This window comes from Lepidothrix coronata, unplaced genomic scaffold (genome assembly GCF_001604755.1).
Source record: "Lepidothrix coronata isolate B3197 unplaced genomic scaffold, Lepidothrix_coronata-1.0 Scaffold22, whole genome shotgun sequence".
In the NCBI taxonomy this organism is placed as follows: Eukaryota; Metazoa; Chordata; class Aves; order Passeriformes; family Pipridae; genus Lepidothrix; species Lepidothrix coronata.
The window spans coordinates 356,980-366,726 of record NW_016690202.1 but is presented as its reverse complement, the minus strand read 5'-3'; the positions used below and the strand labels follow the sequence as shown (position 1 = coordinate 366,726).

The 9,747-nt window shown below is 45.8% G+C and overlaps 1 long non-coding RNA gene across 1 annotated transcript; it reads right to left on the bottom strand.

Moving 5' to 3' along the window:
• Positions 1–252: 252 nt before the first annotated feature.
• Positions 253–6,479, bottom strand: LOC108494043. Its single transcript, XR_001873708.1, has 4 exons — positions 6,312–6,479; positions 3,969–4,125; positions 2,488–2,873; positions 253–402 (listed from the first exon to the last, which is right to left on the bottom strand). It is a non-coding gene; the product is annotated as an uncharacterized LOC108494043 (long non-coding RNA).
• Positions 6,480–9,747: the final 3,268 nt, after the last annotated feature.

Below are 9,747 nucleotides of genomic sequence, written 5' to 3'. Positions count from 1 at the left end.
AATCACACCCTGTGTCTTGAATAATTGCTAGCCTAAATCACACACACCCCTGCCACATGAAACTCAAGTCCAAGTAATTTCTAGCCCAGCTCTTTCACACTGTAATATTTATACTGTAATTTATTAGGTCCTTTTAGCATTTTTTTTCTTCTCACATAAAAGGAATGAATATCTGTGACATCAATGTTTAGCAAGAGATATCACATGCCCCATCTCCTTTCTGGTGGAGAAAGACAATCGTTTATTGCTCTGTGTGCAGTTGGTGTCCATGAGTAGGCACCCATTGCTGATTGATTTCAGCTATCTCTGGTTTTGAGTGGTCAGTCTGCAGGGGAGCTGGCAAGCAAGACATTCCTTCTCGGCTGTCCTCCACTCCAAGGTGGACCTGACCAAAATAGGGACCTGTATGTGAGGAGAATAACGTACTTGGCTTATCAATTTTTCACTCCTAGAACCAGTGTTGCCTATGCCATGCCCCCACACACTGACATCAGCCTGTTCTCTCCCTCCCTGCCTCTCTCCATCTGGGTGGCTTTTCCAGGGGCACAGCAAGTCAGGACCTTTGGAATCTGGACTGATTGGTCTCAGGGAATTTGCACAGCAGTGAAATCCATAAGGAGCTATGGACACTTTGCCATCCCCAAGAATTACACCCCTGAACATCCACAGACATTTGCATATTGCATGTTTTCTTGGATGATTGCAAATGCCCATTTTTATTTGGACATGCTCATGGCAAGTCTGTGGACCCACAGAGCCATCTGAGTGTGCATGCAAACCTCAGCCAGACAGGCCAGCATATCAAGGGCACATCCATGTGGAGTGTAGTAACTACATGATAGGCATGCACAGACAGACACATATTTTTATGAAAATTATACCTCTAAAGATATGTTTGAATAACACATATTGGAGGATTTTAATGACTCCATGAAAGGACAGGTGGGATAGGTGCAATAAAGTGGCTCAAGCAAAATCACTCAAAAGAAGTTCATGCTGGAGAGTGGAAGGATGAGGAGCAAACTTCAGCTGTGGGACAAACAGCACGGTGCTCCTCAGCAGTGGAGCTGGTTGAAAGCTGTCTGCTCTTTGGGGCCTCCAGGACACACTTATCAGCTGCTGAAGGGTCGTCATCAGATTCAAGGAACTGAAAATGGGTTGATGCTGTCTCTGTTCTGGTCTGGAAAAGCCAGAGGCAGATGGTGCTTGCTAAGCACCTGTGTGCCAACAGTGTACCAGAGGTTTTGGTCTGATTCAGGAGTGCCTGCAAAGAGAACAACCCTCTGCTTGGGAACTCACGAGAGCGTTTTATATTTCCCCCAAAGCTCCCTACACGGTAAAGCACAGGTTTGGGGGCAGGGAAAGAAGGATGTTAAACCGTACTGGAAAAAAAAAAAAACACCAAATAATCGTCAAACACTCTTATGCTCTGGTCTTTGCAAATTAAGATTTCACATGAGAATTTGGACAGGTGCGGTGTTACCAGATCTGGCAACGGCAGCCCCCTGCCTACGTAGCTGAGTCTTATTTATCTTGCTGTGGTTTCAACTTAGCTGAGTCCCACAGCAGTGAGGATTTCAGATGCAGTGTGGCTGAGAAGCAGCAGCCGGCTTTCTGCCCTGACAGGCATGGGGAGCAGCTGGACTCCAGCACTGGGCACTTGCTTTGGAGGGAAACCTTTGCCAACTGGCTCCCTGTGTGGTGACGGACTTAGGGCAGGCATGCATTGCCAGTAACACCTCGTCACAGAGATACCACTTATCTCCTGTGTGCAAATGGAGAACATCAGCTTCTTGTGGCAATTGCGGCACAGCCCTAAACAGCTTGCAACACAAGCAGAGAGCAAGGGCTGTTCGTGATACTCTCCTTTGAAGCATTACAAATATTGCATATAAAACCAGCCCCAATTTTGACAACTCTTGTAGAAAATCCCCAGACAAATGCATCTCCCTGAGCTGCTGCTATTTATGGGGGCTGGAGTGCAAAAGCATACCCCAACAAGGGCAGGAGTTTGGCTCTGTGGGCATGACTTGATAAAAAGTCAGGCATGCCATGAGGTTTGCAGACATATATAATAGAACAATAGCATTTACATGATTTTTTTGTCTGCATTGAGACTCAATGAGAAACAGGGCTGATGGAAGCAAAGTGGAGCAGGAACAAGCAGGTGCTGCAGTGGGAGATGGCAGTGCATGGAAACAGACACAACTAGATTTAAAAAAAAATAGACTAGAAAGGACAGAAATGCTACAGGAGAGGGTCATCACAACTCAACAAAGGCAATGTGCTGCTTCAGAGGACTGAAGTTTGCAGACTGGGGCCATGGGCAAGGGCCTGTAGGTGTCAAAGGGCCACTCTGCATGTGCTTGGGACAATGGGGCATTGGAGGTTTCCTTAGTCAGGGCAAAATAAGCTCTCCAGAGAGGTGAGACTGGGTGCCTACCCCACCAGCTGCCCCGGTGTGGGGCAGAGCTGCTCTGTGCTTACCTGCATCCTCTGGCAGCAATTTTTGCAAGAGGCCTTTTGATGGTAGTCTATCAAAATGTGCATCGTGCTCCAGCTGTTGCTGTTGGGGTTTGCTTTTTTCTGAATTATGATTTTTCATAAAAGCCTACCCACTTCAGAAATATCGTCACAGAAATAAAATAGCAGTAGCATTACTTGTTTCCTGAGGGCTGCTACCAAAGCTATGTTAAAATAGCTCCATCTCGTGGAAATCAGCAGCAGCAGTGGGGGCAAACGACGACTATATGGGAGAAAAGCTGTAGGAAAATACTGGCAACTTTCTCCCTGAATGCATGTGCCAGCAGTGGCTTTGGTTCCCATCCACAGCAGTTTTGCTTGTCCCATCTCTCCCAGAGGTTCTGCCCAAGCTGCAGGTTTGAAAAAAAATGTAAAATATCTACGTGCAAAGCCAGCATAACTAGTACATTTAATCAGATTTTCGACATATAACTGTAGTATTTACACAGCTCCTGTATGGTCATGTTCAGAGGTCAGGCGAAGTTTAGGGCCGTGTGGTGGCTTCAAGCTCTGTCACAGAGAGCTCCACTTCAGACTATGTCTCAGAGGGACCCCCTCTCCCACCATCACTCCCTGCCTTTACTGATTAATTTACAGCTGCATCTGCACCTCACTCAGCACTTTTTTCTTGTGTCTGTCGTCTGGTTTCCCTTTGTCTGTACCTGTGTGCATGTACTTGTAAATCAGGGGGAACAGTTGTACTGCAGAGCTCAAATGCGTTTCTGTCTTTAAAGACATTCCAGTTTAGATAAGAAATTCATGAGGTTACATTTTAAAATAATAATTACTCCCTCTTTCCTAATGTATGGTCGGATTTATTCTCCTGTTTATCCAGACTCTTAGTTTTACTCTCTGATAACAAAGTTTATTTAAAACTTTCTGTTTAAAGTCTGTTTGATCCATGTCCTGGGGAACAAGAAGTGAATTTCAGCATGAAGTACGTGTCCTTTTGGTTTTGCACTGTTGCCACTACTTAGAATCATCTAAATGATGACAAAATCAGGCTTAAGAGGTCTGACAAACATCCCATAAACTACACAAGACATCAACAGGTCGCCAACATAGATCACTGAACATAGATGCAACAAACTTCTCAGGAGAAAGAGCACTCATCTGCAAGGTGCACAAAAGATTTAAATAATGTGAAGAAGATGGATTACCCTGAAGATAACTCTGCACTGCCTTGCCATGCTCAGGGTATCCCAGAGTGCCTTAGCAAACACTGCCCACTCAGCACATGGGAGTGGGAGCTGAAACAGCAGAAAAGCACAGCAGTGTGCACTCCAGGGATCCCATACAGCTTGCAGCAATGAGGTCCAGATTGACAGCAGTTTTGAAGTAGGACCTCGACAAGAAAGGCCATGGAAAATGCTGTTAACTGAAAATCTAGACACAGTCATGGTTGAAGGAAGGCTTCTGGAAGTAAATGGCAGCAGGCAACTCACTAAATCTGTTACAAACTCCAGCTCTTTGTCCTTCCCTCTGTCCTCTTCTCTCTAAGAACCTCCCCAAGATCCTGCTCACTCCACAATGGTGGGTGTGACTTCTGAAAGATTGGGTCCAATAGGAAGCCACAGATTGCTGTTGGTGCTGCTTAGGTAGCTGTAAGAAGAAACAAGAGGTAAAACTAAATAAAAGGATAATACAGGAGACAAATTTTGGAAATCTCATCAGGATCACAGGAATTTTACTTTCTGCTATTGTGCACCCCAACATTCTCCTCTGAAGAGTTATTTTTTCCGCTCATGTGTAAAAAAGATTATTTGTATAGTACTATTGCCCACACCCAGTTTGTTCCATTTAATCAGGCCAGGCAAGCCCAGGGCAGGCTTACCACTCACAAACAGCAGAACACTGAAAGACACTGCTATTTCTATCACATTAACACAGCATCAGGAACTGCCTCTTTTCTCATTAAAATGGAGTGCCAGTGCCCAACCCCTTGTGTTTCTTTAAGATCCACTCTTCTACAACCTAAGGAAAATATACATCCCATGGTGCCTTGCAGATTGAGAGAAACACGTGTCTGCCCCAAGCAGTGCAGCTCGGATCAACATGACAGCATGACAAACTACAATGCACATATGTACTGGGAACGCTTCTTTACACGTGGTTTCATCTCCACAAGCTTCAGGTGACAGCTCTGACCAGCAGCTGCCAGAGTCAAACAGGCAGAGAAGCAATGGAGCAGAGGGGACAGGGCCTGCAGTGCCAACAGCCCACAGATACCATGGAGGATGTTAGGCAGGGGAAAGGGTCAATTGTTCTCAACAGTCAACAGCAAAATAAGCAATGAGTTAAATTAGAGCAAGGAAGCACCAAGAGGAAAAGGCCTGTAACTGATGGCAGGAGTAATTAGGCAACGGGCCCCAGTGCCAGAGGAAGAGCTGACTATCAGCCAACACCATCCTAGCAAGACTTTGTCATCATCACTTGTGGGAGGATGGAGGCCAGCTGCTGCTCCCTTCCTTTTGTGCTACAGAGATTAGCCATCCCAGGCCTTCCCTGCTGTGGTGGTGATGGTTCAGCTGCTTCCAGCCACCCCAGGAGAGCACAGAGAGAATTTTGCTGCGAAAAACAAGGGAAGGCTATGGCTTGCTTCTGTCTTTCGTTTGAAGGCAATTGATATTTTCAAGGGATGGCAATATGCAAAGAACTAACAGCAAGATAAGCTGCAGTGTGAAGCTCTGTTGTGCTTCCTTTCATGGCAATGAAACCTTGCCAAAGACTGAGTTGCTAAGTGAAACACTTTTAAAAGACTAATGACCAACCTGCAGACAGTTTCTGGCAATAGTGTAGAACATTTGCCCAGCAATCTTTCAGGGGGCTGAAGCGTAAACCAACCTGTCTCTGACCTGAATCTGACAAACTCAGCAAGTCTAAACATTTCGCAAATTCTTCTCCTTGCACAGAGTTTTGGAAAGAGAGACTAGGTATTTGGTGTATATATTAAAAAAAAAAAAACAAAAAAAAAACAAAACACAAAAACACAAGAAAGCAGACATTAGAACAGACAGAATTTCTGGAGAAAGTATCTGATGGAAGAAAGGACCGGTGGCCCCAGGTCGTTGGACTCCAGTCAGCAAAGAGGGCATGGCCCCACTGTGGAATAGCTCTGCATGCATGGGACCACTCTTTTCAGATCCACATTTCTAGTTCGGCTGAGTTACAAGAATTGACCATTTCAAAGCCACCTGATAGAAATGGCTCATTAGCAGCACCCAACCTCAGTATTAACTCCCAGCAGCCACATAAAAAACTCAGAATTTTAGCAGAGAGGTTGGTTTGTTTTCTCATCAGTTAATCAAATCAGTCAATGATTCATGCTTGGCAAGAAAGGCAAGATCACTGCGAGCATAGGAACTTCAGAGCCCCATCTCTGAAGCATGGTGAGGACAAAGGAACAAATGTTATGCCGTGGCAAAACATATTTAGAGCATTGACATATTCCCTACTGGAACAGTATGCATTTTACCTCGTTACATCCCATGTCATAACCAGCAGTTACCTGCTAGCTGCAGGGATGCTCATCAGGCAAAGACCATCAGTGTGAAAGACAAGAATTTATTAATAAGAATGGGGAGAAAGAGGAGGGAAACTTGAGAAGTTAATTGATGCAATCAAAACTCTGTTGAGATATCACTTCAAGTACCTAAGGCATCTGGCTGAGCACGACCTGGTTTCTTTTCCTTATCATGGCAGTTTTGGGGTTCTCCAATTATTCTCTTTCTGACCAGAAATGCCTGCTCCTGCATTTCAGCAGGTGGAGGAGAAGAGGTGGCACTCACCTGCCTATACAGTCTCACCAGCAGCCACCCTGTACCAAAGGGTCATGGAAAGCCCCTCTCAGCCAGGATGAGGCTGGGACACTTTAAACACACTATGGATGTAGCTATGGCTCCTCACCAGTATTTCTTACTTGAAAGCAGCATAGAGGTTTCTCTCCTCTCTTCCTGGAGCTCTATACACAACAATTCATGTCGCTTAGCAACAGGGCTTCCTTTTAAGATGCTCTTTTGTCATTTCAAAGGTTCCATGCCAGAAGTTCTTTAGATAATCTGAACTCACACAAGCTCCATCAGTTTGGCTCTTTTCCTTTACCTCTGCCTGGTCTCCTCCCATTGTAAGGTTAATATCTGTGTCCACCTGAAGAAAACCAAATCAAACAATAATGCAACTCTGAGTGATCAGTCCAGCTTCACTGTGCAAGGGCTAATTAGAACTTCCTTTTGCCTAAAGCCATGCCAAGCAATGACCAACAGAGACCATCTGAGGAAAGGAGAAGCTCACAGGGGTTTTAATTCTGACTTTTTGCTTACTATTCAAGTCAGACTTCATAAAACTACGAGATTTCTCTATTGTCCATTTGGGATTTAAGACTTGTGCAGGTTGGTTTGACAGATTCTGTAGTGTTTGGAGAGAATAATAATGGCTTGTTACTAATGATTGTGAACTGTATTTCATCTTGGCTTTACAGTACTTATACAGTACTATAAAGTGCTAGCTCCCATGGGGAGCGAGAACACCAGGTCTTTTGCTTGTTTAGGCGGAAACAGAGGCTGAATTTTTGAGACAGGGAAAAAGTCTCACAGCTGTTTCACAGACTAACAGAGAGCTGCCCCACTGAAGTCCTCAAGATATTTTATGAATTTTTTAAAAATCATAATCTACTTAAGCAGCATAACGCAACAGCAGTAGCTACACAGAAACAGTGTCTGCAGGGAGAGTATAGGAGATGTTTTCCCTTTGAAGATGAAACATGGATGAACAAGACATCAGTAATGAATCAGTTGCTAATTCCTGTGAGCAATTTCCTTCCTATATAGTGCCTTTATCCTGGCTATTTTCAGTCTGCATTTTGTAGGACTTCACATAGCTTCACATGCGTCAGCCATGGCCAACTCAGCTTCCTGGCTGGCAGACAGGACTCAGGATGCAGGCACAGGGACCACTAAGCCCTGTGTTCCCTGGCCTCTAGCAAGCTGCAGTCATCACCTGAAAGTCTGTTCATCCTGTCTGCTTACAAATTAGCACTGATACCCCCTCTGAAGCCAGGAGTTCCAGGGCATGGCACAGGAGTAGTGCCATGGGTAAGTACCTGCATATCAATCTTTTTGAAAGTTACCTCAAATAAAACCCACAAGAGAACAATCCATCCGTAGTGAGGCAGCCAGAGGAGTTCTCACTCTATTCGTTTGGAATATTTCTATGCGCAGTGCTCACATCATGCCCCTGGTCACACTGTCCCTTCTTTTTCAAGGGACATCTAGGTCACTACCTGTGCAAGTGGTTGCTCAAGTCGTGGAAATTTCAGACTGAAGCTGTGACATGTCCTCAGCACTAACCTCAACCATCAGTGCCAGAGAACAGAAGCTGGTGGCTTGGTCAAGGAGTTGTGGCAAAGCAGAGGAAGAGGAACATCTAGGGCAGGGGGATCCTTCAGCCTGGTCTCTGGCTGCCCAAAAGATCCATCAGTCACATTGGTACCCAGCTGCGAGAGCATCACAAGTGCAGTCCTGCAGCTGCTGTCCCACTTTTGTCCCCAGCACCCCTAAGGGCAAGCAAAGGGACATTGCTCATGTACACAAAGAGCATGGGCTGGAGAGCTGACTGCTATCTCCTGCCCTTTAGGATTTCAGAAAGATCAACTGCTGCAGCATGAAGCAGTGGGCTTTCACATGAAGTCTGATAAAGTCTGACATGTTTTGCAGAAGCTGTTTCTTCCTGACAGTGATTTATGCTCTTGCTGCATCACCTTGTTTTAGGCTTCTTAGAGTGCAGCCTGAGCCTGCAACACCTGCTGCACAGGCAGCAGAGCCCACGCAGGTTTTCCTGTTCAGAGACGTGTGTTTGTGGCAGGGCAGGTGGTCCTGGTCCTCCTCAGCTGCCATGTTTCATCTTCTTGGGGTATCCCACAGGCACAGTGGGGGAGCTGTCACAGCACAAATCACACTGCTTCAAGGCAGATCCTGGTCTGGGTACTTAACATGCAGCATTTAAAGCAAGCATCTGGATTCCTATCTCTTGTTCACGGTACCAAAGAAGAACAAACAAGGAAAATCTTGAAATCCATACCTGAAGGAAATGGCTGAAAACTATTTTAATCCTTTGATCCTGCATAGGATTTATAGATATTTTGGAAGCCTTGATGTACTGGGTTGGCAATCTCTTTTTCTTCAGAGCTATGAAAAACCCAGAGATTGACATGATTTAAATGTTAAATACGAGAGAATGAAGATCTCATAGGGATTCTGAGGGTATTAAAGTCTTTTTAATACAGATACACAACTCACTGCACTTTTCTTTTACGTCTTAGATTGATTCCCACTTATTTCTACAGTCATTACACAATTTTTCCAAGGCAACCAAGGAAGAGGAGCAATTTTCCAGGTTCATCCCACCTGCAGCACTCCTTTTTGAAGGAGTGGCACTCAGTGCTCTGACCAGGAAACCTGGGCTGGGCCAGGCCAGGCACAAGGTCAGCCAGGTGGATTTGACATCAAACATGATTTCTTCTCAACCCAGCCAGCCATCCTCTTACCCAGATGGAGAGGCTCCTGCATCTCACCTCCTCCCATCCGGAAATGGGACCCCCCCTTTCTGTGTCCGGGGTGGGAACTGGCATCCTGTGAATTCAGCATCATGCCAACAGCCCATGTGATGCCCAGGTCTGTGCAACTTGGCTGGGCTAAGGAGCACACCAGCACTTCATTGTCAGGGTCCCTCTGGGACTAACACTACATCCCTGGTGGGGTTTTGGTGGGGGAAGGTCCACTGCCCCTGGGCAGACACTGTGAGTGACTCACTGCATTTTGGTAAGCCTTGTGAGCTCTGTCTAGCTCAAGCCTGTCTAGCTCAAGCCTGTCTAGCTCAAGAAATCAGCTTAAAATGGAGAACCTCTGTGGGATGTACCACCCTCTCCAGGGGACTTTCTAACTGCAGGGGAGACTCACTGTGGGGTGCCACAGCACTGGAGGTGCAGTGCAGAGGGAGTAATGTGCTCAGCCCTCAGCAGCATGCAGCATCTCATGAGCACTTAGAGATGAGCACAGTCACACTGGAGGCAATTATTACTGCTGCTGTTTGCATGCTCCTAAATTCATCATCTTCAGAGTGGAAAGAGTTTCAGCCAAGCACAGAGGAGGTAAAATTAAGAGCAACAAATTCCTCATGAGGGGACTCTCCCAGCAACCCCTGTGGTCTGACAGCCCCCTGAATGCAGTG